The sequence below is a fragment of the Trachypithecus francoisi genome, unplaced genomic scaffold, assembly GCF_009764315.1.
Source record: "Trachypithecus francoisi isolate TF-2019V2 unplaced genomic scaffold, Tfra_2.0 Lachesis_group6, whole genome shotgun sequence".
In the NCBI taxonomy this organism is placed as follows: Eukaryota; Metazoa; Chordata; class Mammalia; order Primates; family Cercopithecidae; genus Trachypithecus; species Trachypithecus francoisi.
Genome location: NW_022681471.1, coordinates 68,851,262 through 68,870,275, shown reverse-complemented (window position 1 = coordinate 68,870,275; position 19,014 = coordinate 68,851,262). Strand labels below are relative to the sequence as shown.

Below are 19,014 nucleotides of genomic sequence, written 5' to 3'. Positions count from 1 at the left end.
AAAGTGTAGTACTGGCATAAAGAGAGACATACAACCCAATGAAATAGAACACTGAGCCTAGAAGTAAAGTCTCAAATATATGGGCAACTATATTCAACAAGAGTATTAAACATTCGAAGGAGAAAGTATGTCTTCGCAACAAATGCTACAGGGAAACCTGGATATCCCCATGCAAAAGAGTGAAGTAGGAAGCTGACCTCACATAGATAAAAATTAACTCAAAGTGTATCAATGCACTAAATGTAAGAGCTACAACTATAAAACACTCAGAAAAAAAGAAGAAATTGTCACGACACTGGATTTTGCTATGATTTATTAGATATCATGTCTAAAGGGGTGGCTGGCAAGATGGCTGAACAGAAACAGCTCTGGTCTGCAGCTCCCAGCGAGATCAATGAAGGAGGCAGTTGATTTCTGCATTTTCAACTAAAGTACCCAGCTCATCTCACTGGACTAGTTAGACAGTGGGTGCAGCCCACAGAGGGCGAGCAGAAGTAGGGTGGGGTGTTGCCTCACCTGGGAACCACAAGGGGTCAGGGAACTCCCTCCCCAAGTCAAGGGAAGCCATGAGGGACTGTGCCGAGAGTGAGGAACAATGCATTCCGGCCCAGTTACTATACTTTTCCCACAGACTTTGCAACCCACAGACCAGAAGATTCCCTTGGGTGCCGACACCACCATGGCCCTGGGTTTCAAGCCAAAAACTAGGCGCCCATTGGACAGACATCGAGCTAGCTGCAGAAGTGTTTTTTTCATACCCCAGTGGCTCCTGGAATGCCAGCGAGTTAGAACTGTTCACTCCTGCTGGAAAGGGGGCTAAAGCCAGTGAGCCAAGTGGTCTAGCTCAGCGGATCCCACTCCCATGGAGCCCAGGAAGCTAAGGTCCACTGGCCTGAAATTCTCACTGCCATCACAGCAGTCTGAAGTCAACCTGGGATGTCCCAGCTTGTTGGGGGAAGGGGAGTCCACCATTACTGAGGCTTGAGTAGGCAGTTTTACCCTCAAAGTGTAAACAAAGCTGCCAGGAAATCTGAACTGGGCAAAGCCCACCACAGATTGGCAAAGCCACTGTAGCCAGATGACATCTCTAGATTCCTCCTCTCTGGGCAGGCCATCTCTGAAAGAAAGGCAGCAGCTCCAGTCAAAGACTTATAGATAAAACATCTCCCTGGAACAGAGCACCTGGGGGAATGGGCGGCTGTGGGAGCAGCTGTAGCAGACTTAAACATTCCTGTCTGCCGGCTCTGAAAAGAGCAGCAGATCTCCCAGCATAGCGCTCAAGCTCTGCTAAGGGAAAGACTGCCTCCTCAAGTGGGTCCCTGACAACCGTGCCTCCTGACTGGAAGACAACTCCCAGGAGTAGTCAAGAGACACTTCATAGAGGGGAGTTCCAGCTGGCATCTGGCAAGTGCCCTTCTGGGACGAACCTTACAGAGAAAGGAGAGGCAGCAATCTTTGCTGTTCTGCAGCCTCCGTTGGTGATACCAAAGCAAACAGGGTCTGAAGTAGACCTTCAGCAAACTTCAGCAGACCTGCAGCAGAGGGCCCTATTAGAAGGAAAACTAACAAACAGAAAGGAATAGCATCAACATCAACAAAAAGGATGTACACAAAAACCTGTTCCAAAGGTCATCAACATCAAAGGCCAAGGGTAGATAAATCCATGAAGATGAGAAAAGATGAGTGCAAAAAGGCTGAAAATTCCCAAAACCAGAATGTCTCTTCTCCTCCAAAAGATCACAACTCCTCATGAGCAAGGGAGCAAAACTGGACAGAGAATAAGTTTGGCAAATTGACAGAACTAGGCTTCAGAAGGTGGGTAATAACAAACTCTGCTGAGCTAAAGGAGCATATTCTAACCAATCAAGGAAGCCAAGAACCTTGAAAAAAAATTAGAGGAATTGCTAACTAGAATAACCAGCTAAGAGAAGAAGATGAATGGGCTGATGGAGTTGAAAAACACACCACAAGAACTTCGTGAAGCATGCACAGTATCAATAGCTGAATCAATCAAGCGGAAGAAAGAATATCAGAGACTGAAGATCAACTTAATGAAATAAAGCATGAAGACAAGATTAGAGAAAAAAGAATGAAAAGGAATGAAGAAAGCCTCCAAGAAATATGGGATTATGTAAAAGAGCAAACCTACATTTGATTGGTGATAGGGAAAATGGAACCAAGTTAAAAAAACACCCTTCAGGATATAAGCCACAAGAACTTACCCAACCTAGCAAGACAGGACAACATTCATATTCAGGAAATACAGAGAACACCACAAAGATACACCTGGAGAAGAGCAACTCCAAGACACATAATCGTCAGGTTCACCAAGGTTGAAATGAAGTAAAAAACGTTAAGGGCAGCCAGAGAGAAAAGTCGGGTTACCCACAAAGGGAAGTCCATCAGACTAACAGCAGATCTCTCTGCAGAAACCCTACAAGCCAGAAGAGAGTGGGGGCCAATATTCAACGTTCTTAAAGAAAGGAATTTTCAATCCAGAATTTCATGTCCAGCCAAACTAAGTGAAGGAGAAATAAAATCCTTTATAGACAAGTAAATGCTGAGAGATTCTGTCACCACCAGGCCTGCCTTACAAGAGCTCCTGAAGGAAGCACTAAACATGGAAACGAAAAATCAGTAACAGCCACTGCAACAACATATCAAATTTTAAAGACCATCGACACTATGAAGAAACTGCATCAACTAATGGGCAAAATAACCAGATAGCATGATAATGACAGAGCAAATTCACACATAACAATATTAACCTTAAATGTAAATGGGCTAAATGCCCCAATTAAAAGAAACAGACTGGCAAATTAGATAAAGAGTAAAGACCCATCCATGTACTGTATTCAGAAGACCCATCTCATGTGCAAAGACACACACAGTCTCAAAATAAAGGGATGGAGAAATATTTACCAAGTAAATGAAAGGCCAAAAAAAGCAAGAAGTGCAATCTTACTCTCTGATAAAACAGAATTTAAACTGACAAGGATCAAAAAAGACAAAGAAGGGCATTACAAATGGTAAAGGGTTCAATGCAACAACAAGAGCTAACTATCCTAAATATATATGCACCCAATACAGGAGCGCCCAGATTAATAAAGCAAGTTCTTAGAGACCTACAAAGAAACTTAGACTCCCTCCCACACAATAATAGTGGGAGACTTTAACACCCCACTGTCAATATCAGACAGATTAATGAGACAGAAAATTAACAAGGATATTCAAGACTTGAATTCAGCTCTGGATCAAGCAGAACTAATAGACATCTACAGAACTCTCCACCCCAAGTCAACAGAATATATATTTTTCTCAGCACCACATCACACTTATTCTAAAACTGACCACATAATTGGAAGTAAAACACTCCTTTGCAAATGCAAAATAATGGAAATCCAAACAAAACATCTTTCAGACCACAGTGCAATCAAATTAGAACTTAGGATTAACAAACTCACTCAAAACAGCACAACTACATGGAAACTGAACAACCAGCTCCTGAATGACTACTAGGTAAATAACAAAATTAAAGCAGAAATAAATAAGTTCTTTGAAACCAATGACAACAAAGACACGACATACCAGAATATCTGGGACACAACTAAAGCAGTGTTTAGAGGAAAATTTGGAGCACTAAATGCCCACAAGAGAAAGCAGGAAAAATCTAAAATCGATACCCTAAAATCACAATTAAAAGAACTACAGAAACAAGAGCAAACAAATTCAAAAGCTAGCAGAAGACAAGAAATAATTAAGATCAGAGCAGAACTGAAGGAGATAGAGACACGAAAAACCCTTCAAAAACAAAACAAAACAAAACAAAAAAAACCTAATGAATCCAGGAGCTGATTTTTTGAAAAAATTAACAAAATAGACTACTAACCAGACTAATAAAAAAGAAAAGAGAGAAGAGGAAAATAGACACATTAAAAAATGATAAAAGGGGTATCACCACTGATTCCACAGAAACATAAACTACCATCAGAGAATACTATAAACACCTCTATGCAAATAAACTAGAAAATCTCGAAGAAATGGATAAATTCCTGGACACATACACCCTCCCAAGACTAAACCAGGAAGAAGTTGAATCTCTGAATAGACCAATAACAATTTCAGAAATTCAGGCAGTAATTAACAGCTTACCAACCGAAAAAAGCCCAGGTCCAGACGGATTCACAGCTGAATTCTACTAGAGGTACAAATAGGAGCTGGTACCATTCCTTCTGAAACTATTCCAAACAATAGAAAAAGAAGGACTCCTCCCTAACTCACTTTATGAGGCCAGCATCATCCTGTTAACAAAACCTGGCAGAGACACAACAAAAAAGAGAAAATTTCAGCCAATATCCCTGATGAACATCGATGCGAAAATCCTCAATAAAATACTGGCAAATAGAATCCAGCAGCAAATCAAAAAGCTTACCCACCACGATCAAGTCAGTTTCATTCCTGAGATGCAAGGCTAGTTCAACATACGCAAATCAATAAACATAATCCATCACATAAACAGAACCATTGACCAAACCCACAAGATTATCTCAATAAATGCAGAAAAGGCCTTTGATAAAATTAAACAACCCTTCATGCTAAAAACTCTCAATAAACTGGGTATTAATGGAACACATCTCAAAATAATAAGAGCTATTTATGACAAACCCACAGCAAATATCATACTGAGTGGGCAAAACTGGAAGCACTGCCTTTGAAAAGAAGCACAAGACAAGGATGCCTCTCTCAACACTCCTATTCAACATAGTATTGGAAATTCTGGCCAGGACAATCAGGCAAGAGAAAAAAATAAAGGATATTCAATCAGGAAGACAGGAAGTCAAATAGTCTCTGTTTGCAGACGACACGATTGAATATTTAGAAAACCCCATCATCTCAGCCAAAATCTCCTTAAGCTAATTAGCAACATCTGCAAAGTCTCAGGATACGAAATCAATGTGCAAAAATCACAAGCATTCCTATATACCAATAATAGACAAACAGAGAGCCAAATAATGAGTGAACTCCCATTCACAATTGCTACAAATAGAAAAAATACCTAGGAATACAACTTACAAGGGACATGAAGGACCTCTTCAAGAAGAACTACAAACCACTGCTCAAGAGAGGACAAAAACAAATGGAAAAACATTCCATGCTCATAAATAGGAAGAATCAATATCGTGGAAATGGCCATACTGCCCAAAGTAATTTATAGATTCAATGATATCCCTATCAAGTGACCATTAACTTCACATAAGTAGAAAAAACTACTTTAAAATTCATATCAAATCAAAAAAACAGCCCATATACCCAAGACAACCCTAAGCAAAAAGAACAAAGCTGGAGGCATCACGCTATCTAACTTCAAACTATACTACAAAGCTATAGTAACCAAAACAGCATTGTACTAATACCAAAACAGATATATAGACCAATGGAACAGAACAGAGGCCTTAGAAATAACACCACACATCTACAACCATCTGATCTTTGACAAACCTGCCAGAAACAAGCAATGGGGAAACGATTCCCTATTTAATAAATGGTGTTGGAAAACTGGCTAGCCATAAGCAGAAAACTGAAACTGAACCCCTTCCTTACACCTTATACAAAATTAACTCAAGATGGAGTAAAGACTTAAACGGAGGACCTAAAACCATAAAAACCCTAGAAGAAAACCTAGGTGATACCATTCAGGAGATAGGCATGGGCAAAGACTTCATGAGTGAAACACCAAAACCAATGGCAACAAAAGCCAAAATGGACAATTGAGATCTAATTAAACTAAAGAGCTTCTGCACAGCAAAAGAAAGTATCATCAGAGTGAACAGGCAATCTACAGATTGGGAGAAAATTTTTGCAATCTATCCAACTGAAAAAGGGCTAATCTTCAGAATCTACAAGAAACTTAAACAAATTTATAAGAAAAAACCAACCCCCACCAAAAAGTGGGTGAAGGATATGAACAGACACTTTTCAAAAGAAGACATTTATGCAGCCAACAAACATGAAAAAAAAGCTCATCATCACTGGTCATTAGAGAAATGCAAATCAAAACCACAATGAGATACCATCTCATGCCAGTTAGAATGGTGATCATTAAAAAGTCAGGAAACAACAGATGCTGGAGAGGATGTCCAGAAATAGGAACACGTTTACACTGTTGGTGGGAGTGTAAATTAGCAAACCATTGTGGAAGACAGTGTGGCAATTGCCCAAGGCTCTAGAGCCAGAAATACCATTTGACCCAGTGATCCCATTACTGGGTATATACCCAATGGTTTATAAATCATTCTCCTATAAAAACACACGCACACGAATGTTTACTGCAGCACTATTCACAACAGCAAAGACTTGGAACCAACCCAAATGCCCATGAATGATACTCTGGATAAAGAAAATGTGGCACATATACACCATGGAATACTATGCAGCCATAAAAAAGGATGAGTTCATGTTCTTTGAAGGGACATGGATGAAGCTGGATACCATCATTCTCAGCAAACTAACACAGGAAGAGAAAACCAAACACTGCATGTTCTCACTCATAAGTGGGAGTTGAACAATGAGAACACATGGACACAGGGAGGGGAACATCACACACAAGGGTCTCTCAGGAGGTGGGGGGGGTAGGGGAGGGATAACATTAGGAGAAATACCTAATGTAGATTACAGGTCGATGGGTGCACCAATCCACCATGGCACATGTATACCTATGTAACAAACCTGCACATTCTGCACATGTATCCCAAAACTTATAGTGTATATATATAATTATGTTTTATATATAAAATACATAAAAATATATATTTTAAAAGATATAATGCTGAAGCCCAGGCAAGAAAAGAAAAATAGTTTAATGGGACTTCATCAAAATCAACAATTTTGTGCATCACATGGCACTATTAAGAGAGTGAAAAGACAAACCACAGAACAGTAGAAATTATTTGTAAATTATATATTTGATAAGAGATTAACAACAAGATTATATAAAAAAGCCCACAACTTAAGAACAAATAAACAACCTAGAGAGAAAATGGACAAAGGATGTGAACAGACATGTCTTCAAAAAAGATATACAAATGTTCAACAAGCAAATGAAAAGACACTAAATATCATGAATCATGAGGGAAATGTATATCGAAAACACAATGAGACACCATTTTATGCTCATTCGGGCGGCTGTTATAAATAAAATGGAAAATAACACACATTGATGAGGATGTGCATACATCTGAACTCTTCTGCATTGCTGGTAGGAATGTAAAATGGTACAGCTCCCATGGAAAAGATTGCGGTGTGCAGAAGCTCTTTAGTTTAATTACATCCCACTTTTCAATTTTGGCATTTGTTGCAATTGCTTTTGGTATTTTAGTCATGAAGTCTTTGTCCATGCCTATGTTCTGAATGGTATTACCTAGGTTTTCTTCTAGAGTTTTTATGGTTTTGGATCTTACATTTAAATCTTTAATCCATCTTGAGTTAATTTTTGAATTTTTGTGTAAGATGTAAGAAACAGGTCCAGTTTCAGTTTTCTGCTTATGGCTAGCCAGTTTTCCCAACACAATTTATTAAATAGGGTATCCTTTTCCCATTGCTTGTTTTTGGCAAGTTTGTCAAAGATCAGATGATTGCAGATGTGTGGTGTTATTTTTGAAGTCTCTGTTCTCTTCCATTGGCCCATATATCTATTTTGTACCAGTACCAAACTGCTTTGGTTACTGAAGCTTTGTAATATAGTTTGAAGTCAGGTAGTGTGATGCCTCCAGCTTTGTTCTTTCTCCTTAGGATTATCTTGAGTATATGGGCTCTTTTTAAGTTCTATATGAAATTTAAAGTAGTTTTTTTCTAATTCTGTGAAGAAAGTCAATGGTAGCTTGATGGGGATATCATTGAATCTATAAATTACTTTGGGCAGTATGGCTATTTTCACAATATTGATTCTTCTTATCTATGAGCATGGAATGTTTTTCCATTTGTTTGTGTCCTCTCGCATTTCCTTGAGGAGAGGTTTGTAGCTCCCACTAAAGAGGTCCTTCACATCCCTTTTAAGTTGTATTCCTGGGTATTTTATTCCTGTGTAGCAACTGTGAATGGGAGTTTGCTCGTGATTTGGTTCTCTGTTTGTCTATTACTGGTGTATAGGAATGCTTGTTATTTTTGTGCATTGATTTTGTATCCTGAGACTTTGCTGAAGTTGCTTATCAGCTTAAGAAGTTTAACTATCATCAGAGTGAACAGGGAATCTACAGAATGGGAGAAAATTTTTGCAATGTATCCATTGGACAAAGGGCTAATATCCAGAATCTACAAGGAACTTAAACAAATTTGCAAGAAAAAAACAACCCCATCAAAAAGTGGGCAAAGGATATGAACAGACACTTCTTGAAAGAAGACATTCTTGAGGCCAACAAACATATGAAAAAATCTCATCATTACTGTTCATTAGAGAAATGCAAATGAAAACCACAATAAGATACCATCTCACTCCAGTTAGAAAGGCGATTATTAAAAAGGAAACAAAAGATGCTGGAGAGGATGTCCAGAAATAGGAACACTTTTACACTGATGGTGGGAGTATAAATTAGTTCAACCATTGTGGAAGATAGCGTGGTGATTCCTCAGGGATCTAGAACTAGAAATACCATTTGACCCAGCAATCCCATTACTGGGTATATACCAAAAGAATTATAAATCATTCTACTACAAAGACACATGCAAATGTATGCTTACTGCAGCACTAGTCACTACAGCAAAGACTTAAAACCAACCCAAATGCCCATCAATATTAGACTGGATAAAGAAAATGTGGTACATATACACCCTGGAATACTATGCAGCCATAAAAAAGGATGAGTTCATGTCCTTTGCAGAGACATGGGTGAAGCTGGAAACCATCATTCTCAGCAAACTAACTCAGGAACGGAAAACCAAACACTGCATGTTCTCACTCATAAGTGGGAGTTGAGCAATGAGAATATATGGGCACAGGGAGGGGTACATCACACAACGGGGCCTGCCGGGGGGTGGGAGCAAAGGGGAGGGATAGCAGTAGGACAAATACCTAATGTAGATGATGGGTTGATGGGTGCAGCAAACCACCATGGCACATGTAACACACCTGCACGTTCTGCCCATGTATCCCAGAACTTCAATATAATAAAAAAAAAAAAAAAAGAAAAGGTTATGGTGGTTCCTCAAAAAGCAAAACAGTTGCCATATGACCAGAATTGTACTCCTAGATATATACCCAAAGGAATTGAAATCAAAGACTCAGGCACTTGTACAGTAATGTTTACTACAGCATTATTCCCAATAGCCAAAAGGTGGAAACAACTCAAGTGTCCATCAATAAATAAGTGGATAGACAAAACTATGATATTTACACAAAATAGAATGCTATTAAGCCATAAAAGAGAATGAAATTCTGAAATATGAAATGGATTAACTCTGAAGACTTTACGGTATGCGAAATAAGCTCAATCTAAAAGAAAAATTATGGCATTATTTCACTTACATGAGGTATCCAGAATAGGCAAATTTGTAGAGACAGAAAGATTAGAAGTTAGCAGAGTATGAAGAAAGGAAGAATTGAGAAGTTATTACTTAATGGCTATAGAGTTCCTGTTTGGGTAATGAAAAAAAAAACTGGAAATTGGTAGTGGTAATGGTTCCACAACAGTATAAATGTAATTGAGGCCTCCAAGTTGTGTACTTGAAATGCATATGCATTGCAATACAAAAAAGACACACTACTGAGTAAAATCCTATCTGCTGGCCCTTATATTTAAACTCTATCTACTGGATTGTAACCTGAATTATACCAGCAAACAAAAATAAATTCCTTCAGCATGCAATGCCTATGAAATCCAATGCAGAAAACTAAGGACACTCTGAAAGCACTCAAAAAGAAAGCGGGTAGATCGACTGAGGTCAGGAGTTCAAGATCAGCCTGGGCAACATGGTGAAACTCCATCTCTACACAAATACAAAAATTAGCCGGGCATGATGGCAGGTGCCTGTAATCCCAGCTACTCGAGAGGCTGAGGCAGAAGAATTGCTTGAACACAGGAGGCAGAGATTGCAGTGAGCTGAGATCATGACTTTGCACTCCAACCTGGGTGACTGAGCAAGACTCTGCCTCAAAAAAACAAAACAAAACAAAACAAAACGAAACAAAACAAAGGAAAACACCTATATACAACATTTGCCAAACCTTCAAGAGAAAAAAAACCCTGTAAAATAAAAGGTCCCATCCAAATAACAGCAATTTCAAAATGAGAAACACAAGAACCCTCAGAGCAGAAAAAAAAAAATCAATGCAATAATTCCAGCAATTCAAAAAGTCAGTGTGTTTACTTACCTACCAATGATTGCACTATGTCCCCAGCAATGGATTCTAAACAGCTTTAAATGTCTGAAATGACATAGAATTCAGAATCTGGATGGCAAAGAAGTTCAAAAAGATTCAAGAGAAAGTTGAAGTCCAAACCAAGGAAGCCAGTAAAATTATCCAAACGTTGAAAGATGACTTGACCATATTAAAAAAAAAAAAAAAAAAAAAAAAAAAAAAACTGAACTTCTGGAATTGAAAAATTCACTAAAGGAATTTCAACATAAAATTAGAAGCATTAACAAGATTATATCAAACTGAAGGAAGAGTTTCAAAGATTGAAGACTGGTGTTTTGAATCAAGCCAGTCAGACAGAAGCAAAGAAAATAGAATTATAAAAAAGGAACAAAGTCTCTGAGAAATAGGGAGTTATGTAGATAGACCAAACCTATGACACATTAGGACTCCTGAGACAGAAGGAGACAGAGTAAGCAACATGGAAAACATATCTGAGGACACAGTTCATGAACATTTCCCTAATCTTGCTAGAGGTTGATATGCAAATTCAAGAAATTCGGAGAACCTCTCCATGATACTATACAAGACAATCATCCACAAAACACAAAATCTCTAGGATGCAGCAAAAGCAGCACGAAGAGGAAAGTTTACAGTTTCAAATGCCCACATTCAAAACTTAGAAGGATCTCAAATTATCAATCTAACATTGCACCTAGAGGAACTAGAAAAACAAAAACAAACTAACAAAGCTAACAGAAGAAAACAAAAATCAGAGGAGCACTGAAAGGAACTGAGACCCAAAATCCATACAAAGGGTCAATGAAACCAAAAGTTGGATTTTTGAAAGGATAAACAAGATCTGTAGATTGACAGCTAAATTAACAAAGAAAAATGAGAGATGATCCAAATAAGCACAATGAGAAATGACAAAGGAGACATTACAACCAATCTCACAGAAACATAAAGATCCTCAGACACTATTATGAACACCTCTATGCATACTAATTAGAAAATCTAGAGGAAATGAATAAATTTCTGCAAACGCACAGGCTCCCAAGATTGAATCAGGAAAAAATAAATGGAAATCCTGAACAGAACAATAACATGTTCCAAAATTGAAACAGCAATTAAAAACCTACCAATGAAGAAAAACCGTAAACCAGATGGATTCACAGCTGAATTCTACCAGACATAAGAAGAACTAGTACCAATCGTACTGAAATTATTCCAAAAATAGAAGAGAGACTCCTCCTTAATTCGTCCTATAAACCAGCATCATCCTGATACCAAAATATGGCAAAGACACAATGAAAAAAAACTTCAGACCAACATCCCTGATGAACATAGACACAAAAATCCCCAACAAATACTAGCAATCTGAATCCAGAAGCACATCAAAAAATTAATTCTCCACAATCGAGTAGGCTTTAATCCTAGGATGCAAGGTTGGTTCAATATACGCGGATCAATAAATGTGATTCACCACATAAACAGGACTAAAAACAAAGACCATATAATCTTGTCAACAGAGAAAAAGCTTTTGATAAAATCCAACTTCACTTCATAAAAACTCTTAACAAACTAGCCATCAAAGGAATATATCTCAAAATAGTTAAGAGCCATCTATGGCAAACCCAAAGCTAACATCATATATAACAGGCAAAAGCTGGAACCATTTCCCAGCTTTTTTGAGAACTGGAACAAGAAAAGGATACTCACTCCCACCACTCCTATTCAACACAGTACTGGAAGTCCTAGACAGAACAATCAGTCAAGAGAAAAAATAAAAAGGCACATAAATAGGTAAAAAAGTGAAACTACCTCTTTTTGCTGATGGTATTATTCTACACCTAGAAACCCAAAAGACTCTGCCAAAAGGCTCCTTGAACTGATTTTTAAAAAGTCAGTAAAGTTTCAGAACACAAAATCACAATATTTTGTGATTATTGAAAAAATGATTCTAAAGTTTTCTTTAGTTTATATGGAAAAGTAAAAGATCCATAATAGTCAACACAATATTTAAGGAGAACAAAGAGGACTGATACTACTGATACTGATACTACTTGACCTCATGACTTACTATAAAGCTACAGTAATCGAGACAGTGTGGAATTGATGAAAGAACTGATTAGTTCAGTGGAACAGAATAGAGAAGCCAGAAACAGACCCTCTGACAAAAAGGTAATTCAATGGAAATTGTTGTCTTTTCAACAGATGGTGCTGGTACAACTGGACATCAACATGCAAGGAAAACTGAATGTATTCACATACCTTACACCTTTTACAAATGCCAAACTCTTAAAATTCCTAGAATATAACACACAACAAAATCTAGGTGACCTTGGGTTTGGCAATGAATTCTTACATACAATACCAGAAAGTAAGATGCATAAAATAAAACATTAATAAGTTGAAATTCATTAAAATTAAATGTTCCACTCTACAAAATATACTATTAAGAGAGTAAAAAGACAAACCACAGGCTGAGAGAAAATATTTGCAAAACACATACTTTGTAGAAGACTGGTATCCAAAGTATACAAATAACTCTTTAACAACTCAACAATAATAACATAAACATCCCAATGAAAAAGTGTGCATAGGCTCCTCAGTCCTCACCCCACTAGAGCCTCCTCCAGAAACTGGTGGGTGAGGGAATTTGGAGGCCACTAAGCCCTCTTTTCCTTCAGGAACCATCCTGTACCCATGCCACTACAAAAAGGGGGGTCACAGGCCTGATCAGAAACCTCTTCAAAGAAGATACATAGAAGAAAAATAAGCTTGTAAAAAGCTGCTCAATATCATATGACTATGCAGAATTAGAAATTAAAACAATAGTGAGGTATCACAACCTACGTTTTAGAATGGCCAAAATCCACAATACTGACAACACCAAACGTTGATGAAGATGCAGAACAATAGGAAGTCTTATTCATTGCTGGTGGGAATACAAAATGGCACAGCGATTTTGCAAGACAGTTTGGCAGTTTCTTACAAAACTAAACATACTCTTACCATATGATCCAGCAATCATCAAATGAGTTCACAACTGCCCACTCAAAAACCTGTACTTGAATGTTTATAACAGTCTTATTTATGAGTGCCAAACCTTGGAAGCAACCAAGAAACCCTTCAACAGGTGAAGAGATAAAACTGTGGCAAATCCCAAAATGGAATATTATTCAGTGACAAAAGAAATTAGCTATCAAGCCAGAAAAAGACATGGAGGAACCTTAAATGCATATTGGTAAGTGAAAGAAATCAATATTAATATATTCTATATAATTCCAACTTATATGACATTCTGGAAAAGGAAAACCTATGGAGACAATAAAATGTTAGGTGATTGCTCAGGATATGAGGGTGGAATGAAATAGGTGTAGCATAATGGAGTTTTAGGGCAGTGAAACTGCTATTCTGTATGATACTGGATGATGGATACATATCATTATACACTTGCCAAAATCCATAGGATGTAGAACACAAAGAGTGAAGCCTAATGTAAACCATGGACTTTAGTTAATTATAAGATACCAACATTGGCTCATCAACTGTAACAACTGTACCACACTAATGTAAGATCTCAATAGTAGAGGAAATTGGGTTTATGGAATCTGTGCTTTTTGCTCATTTTTTTCTGTAAACCTAAAATTAGTTTTAAAAATCTATTAATTAAAAATTGCATATTAAAAAGTGAAGATAAAATAAAGACATTCCTAAATAAAAACTGAGAGTATCTGTGGCCTGCGACCCAGTTTATGTGAAATACTAAAGGAAGTTCTTCAGGCTGGCATCAAGTGGCACCAGATATTAATTGGAATCTGCACATAGAGAAAAAACATTTCAAGAAGCCAAATAAATTCCAAGTAGGATAAATTCAAAGTGAACCATACCAAGATAAAGTATAATTAAACTGTTGAAAGTAAAAAACAAAGAGGGAAATCTTGAAATCTGTAAGAAAGAAGTGACTTGTTAAGTACAAGAGATTCTTCATAAGATTAACAGTTATTTTCACATCAGAAACCATGAAGGTCAGAGGCAGTGGGATGGCATATAGTATTTAAAGTGCAGAAATTACAAAACAAACAAGCAAGCTCTGTCAACCAAAAATTCTATACCACGCAAAATTATTCTTCCAAAAAAAAAAAAAAAAAGAAATGAAGAAATTCCCAGACAATCAAGGGCTGAGGGAGTTCATCACTATTAGGACAGATTTTTAATAAGTTCTAAAGAGAGATCCTTAGGCTGAAATGAAAAGACACTAGACAATAACTTGAGGCATGTGATAAAACAAGAAAAATGGTAAAGGTAACTGCACAAATATATTTAAAAGCCAATATTGTATTTTGGCGTTGGAACTCTTTTTCCTGCATGATTAAAAGACAAAATGATAATCATAAGTCTGTTAATGGACACACAATACATAACATATAATTTGTGATAACAACAACATAAAATGGGAGGTATGGATATATATAGCAGTAGAATTTACATACTATTAAAGCTAAGGTGATATAAATTCAAACTAGTGTTTTATAAGTTATAAGTTATGATGTTAATTGTAACAACTAAGAAAATAAAAAGATATAGAAAAGGAAATAAGGTACACAGTACACTAAAAAACCTCAATGAAACATAAAATAAATAAGTAATGAAGGACTTGAAGAACAAAAACATACGACATGGAAAACAAATTAGCAAAATAGCAGAAGTCCTTCCTTATGTGTTATGGGCTGAATTATATTCCCTCGAAATTCATACATTGAAATCACAACTCCCAGTATCTCAGAATGTGAGTAAGCAATGTACATTCACTGAGGGCAGTAAATGCCTACATAAAGAAAGAAGAATGATCTCAAATCAATAACCTAAATTAAGACCTTATGGAACTAAAAAGAGCAAACTAAACCCAAATATAGCAGAAGAAAGGAAAAAACAGAGTAGAGAGAAATGAAATACAGAATAGAACAATAGAGAAAATGAACAAGACCAAAAGTTTTTTCTTTGACAAGAAATTTGACAAACTTTCAGCTACAAGGATTAAGAAAAAAGAGAAGAAGACTGAGATGACTAGAATCAGAAATGAAAATAGGGATATTACATATCACTCTTACAGTAATTCAGAAAAAAATTAGAAGAGAATACTAAAAATAATTGTAGGCCAACAAACTAGACAACCTAGATGAAATGAACAAACTCCTAGAATTGACTCAAGTAGAAATAGAAAACCTGAATAGACCTATAACAAGTAAATATTGAATGTGCAATCAAAAACCTATCAAGAAAAAAAAAATCCCAAGATCAGACGGTGTCACTGTTAGGTATATGCCCAAAAGAAAGAAAATTCTCCCAAATATTTAAAAGAAGAATACCAATCCTTCTTAAACTTTTGTAAAATACAGAAGAGAGGGAAACACTTTTTAACTTCCTAACTGAGGGGAAGGAAAATGAGAAATGGCTGCTTAATGGATATGGGATTTTCCTTGCAGGTGATAAAAAATTTCTGAAACTAGATAGTGGATGGTTGCATAACACTGTCAATGTAGTTAATGCCACTGAATTATACACTTTAAAGTAGTTAAAAATGCAAATTTTATGTCATGTGTATTTTTCCACAAAAACCATTATGCTCAGTTTTAAAAGCCTTGAAAGAATACATATTGTATAAAATGTTCAAAAATGTGAATATAAGAGAGAAGGTAGATCAGTGGTTGTTTAGGGCTAGAAGGATTGGAGGGAAATTGAGAGTGACTAAAAGTGGTCACAAGGTTTACTCTTAGGATGATGGAAATGTTCTAAAATTAGATTATGGTGATAGTTACATAACTCTGTAAGTACATTAACATTCAATGAATTGCTCTCTTAATATGAGTTAACTTTATGTTCTGTAAATTATTTCTCAATAAATTATTTTTATAAATCAGATGGCTGACTCTCAAGCTGACCAGAAAAGTATCAAAGTTAGCTTAATACCAATCACTGTACTTCTGCAGAGCAGATACAATCCTACATTCAATATAATTAGCCAGTAAAGTTAACAAAAAAGAAAGCAAACTTATCAGCTTTTAGTATTAATATGCCATAAACGTCATTTCTTATATACGGCTCAAATGACTCAATGTTGACACATAAATTAAAGGTTCAAAGATAGTAAGGAAAAGGCAGTCTATGACCAAGTTATAATACTCAATGCACTTGCTTTATGCATGTTGTCTTTGACCAAGAGCACAAAATGTATTTTATGTAAGACCTAAATTATACATAGATTACATGTAATTTGCTTAATTCTTGGCAGAACTATTTGTCTCTCATTGCAAAGACCGATTTTCTTTTCCAAATGGCATAATGTATGGATGGGGCATTTGTTTCTATCATATGCTTTTCCTTCTTTTTATAACTAGCTACAAAAACACAGAATCAATCAGGACAGTGAATTACAACCTCTATCTCCTGAAACATCATAGTCATGTCATGAGTCAGAAAGTAGTCCTTTCCTCTGACCATCTCTCTCAATTTAATAAGTATTAAAGCAAAAAGGAAAGGATAAAAGTAATTTCAAATTTTGAGTGATAGCATGACTGGGGCTGAAACTGACTATGATACCACAGTTGGTTCAGTGGTAGATAGAAGAACAGGTAAATGAAAAGCCTCATTTCATATATCATGTAGCTGTGAAATCCCACCAGAGCCAAGAGAGATTAGGGGGAACTCAAGGCACTCTGACCTATATTTCTTTTCTTTATCACCTAATTTGCTAGAGAAAATTCCCATGAATTATACTGCCAAAAAAATTATAAGGCAGACTATCTACATAAAAATTCTTGTCTTGGAAACATTTTCAATAATTGGCTAATATAGCATCTTCATTATTATTTCCATTTTATTTTGTGAGCAAACAGAGATATGACTTCGATAAAGCTAGATACCCAATTAGAGATGACTATAGCAAGATGTCAAACAACAGCCCATAGGCCAGATCTGGTTTGCTGCCTGTTTTTGTAAATAAAGTTTTATGAGAACACTCACTTACATACGGTTATGGCTGTTTACATGTGACAATGCCATAGTTAAGTGGTTGCAACAGAGACCTCTGGCCCACAAAGACTAAAATATTTACTATTTGGTTTTCTATTCACTGTTAAAGAATTAAAATTCAGTGGGCTGTTTATTATACAACTTATGTGAACATTTCTTGTCTCAGGACTAGTCAATTTGATGTAAGAAACACGATGTAGTCAAGAGAATGCAGTGTTAAAGACAAAAACAAAAACAAAATAAAGCAAGGATTATTTTTGTGGCTGGGCTATTTGCCGTGTAACTCTGAGAAAGTCACTTCACCTCTCTGGATTTATGCCCACACCTGTAAAATAAGGGATGTGAACTATATGAATGCAAATCATCCTTCCAATTAAACTATTGTAGTCTATTCAACTTATTTTACAGATTAGAAAATCAGTAGTGAATGTATAAAAATTCTTAATTATATTTTATATTTTTTCATAAATTTCATAAATTATATTTCATATATTAGAAAATCAGTAGTGAATGTATAAAAATTCTTAATTATATTTTATATTTTTTCATTAAATTTCATATAAATTTCATAAATTATATTTCATTTTTCATAAATGTAGACAGACATCTTTGAGTTGCTTTAATTTCATCATAAAACCATGTTAAAAGTAACCAGTAGTATCCCGATTTTATAGGTGAGAAAACTTGAGGCTACAGAAAGAACAGTGACTTGCACAAGGTTACCAGCACGTTCTTAATGTTTTGCGATCTAGTATAGTGTTGACAACATGGCACATACAAATCAGAGGCCATGAACTATAACGCTTACACAGCAAGGCAGATAATGTAAACTATCGGTGGTTTCTAAGATGAACCAGAGAATGTATGTTCTACTTAAAGGAAGCAGCCACCACTCAGAGCCAACTGTTGACATATAGCCATGTGGGTCCAGTATTGCCAGATCTTTAGATTTTACAAGAGGCTGGATATCATGAATTTTATTTTAAATATTCCAAGGTTTAATGCTGGTAAACTGCTTAAAATGTTTAAAAACAGAGTGGGCTGTATTTGGCTCATGGATGACAATTTACAAATCTATATTAAATAAATTTTTTAAATTGACAGATTTGCGAACTAGAATATACTGATGCCTCAACTTCACTATGAGCTTTTAATTATCCAAGTAATGGAGGATAGGAGAGATCAGAGCATCAGTATTATCTTAGTTTCCATTGAATATTTTATTCAAAGTATTGATAGTAAAATCAAATAATTGAAAAAAAATGTTTCTCCTTATTTCAGGCCTTCTGGTGAAGGTATTAACAAATAGACAAAGTGTAAACAGGTCATCAGAAAAAGGATAGTCCTGGATAATACAGAAACCAAAAAAAAAAAAAAAAATCTGTTCTTAAGTAATTGAGATTAGCTGTATTTACATGAGGGGAAATTCAAACATGATTAATTCATACTGAGGCTTTAAAAATAATAGGGATGGGTAGGAGCTACTGATTTAACTTTTAAAAGTAAGATATGACAATTAAGAAAGGAATTTATGCTGTCAGCTTTTTTTTTAATTTATAGAAAACCATTTGAGAATACTGTACCTGCTTTGACAAACAATAAACTAAGCAATGTTTACAGTGAAGCTC

At 36.0% G+C, this 19,014-nt stretch overlaps 1 protein-coding gene across 2 annotated transcripts in view; it reads right to left on the bottom strand.

Annotated features, from left to right (window-relative positions):
* Nucleotides 1-19,014, bottom strand: part of CHIC1 (cysteine rich hydrophobic domain 1) — a 122,843-nt gene that overhangs the window by 81,231 nt on the left and 22,598 nt on the right. The gene's annotated exons all lie outside the window — the stretch shown is intronic.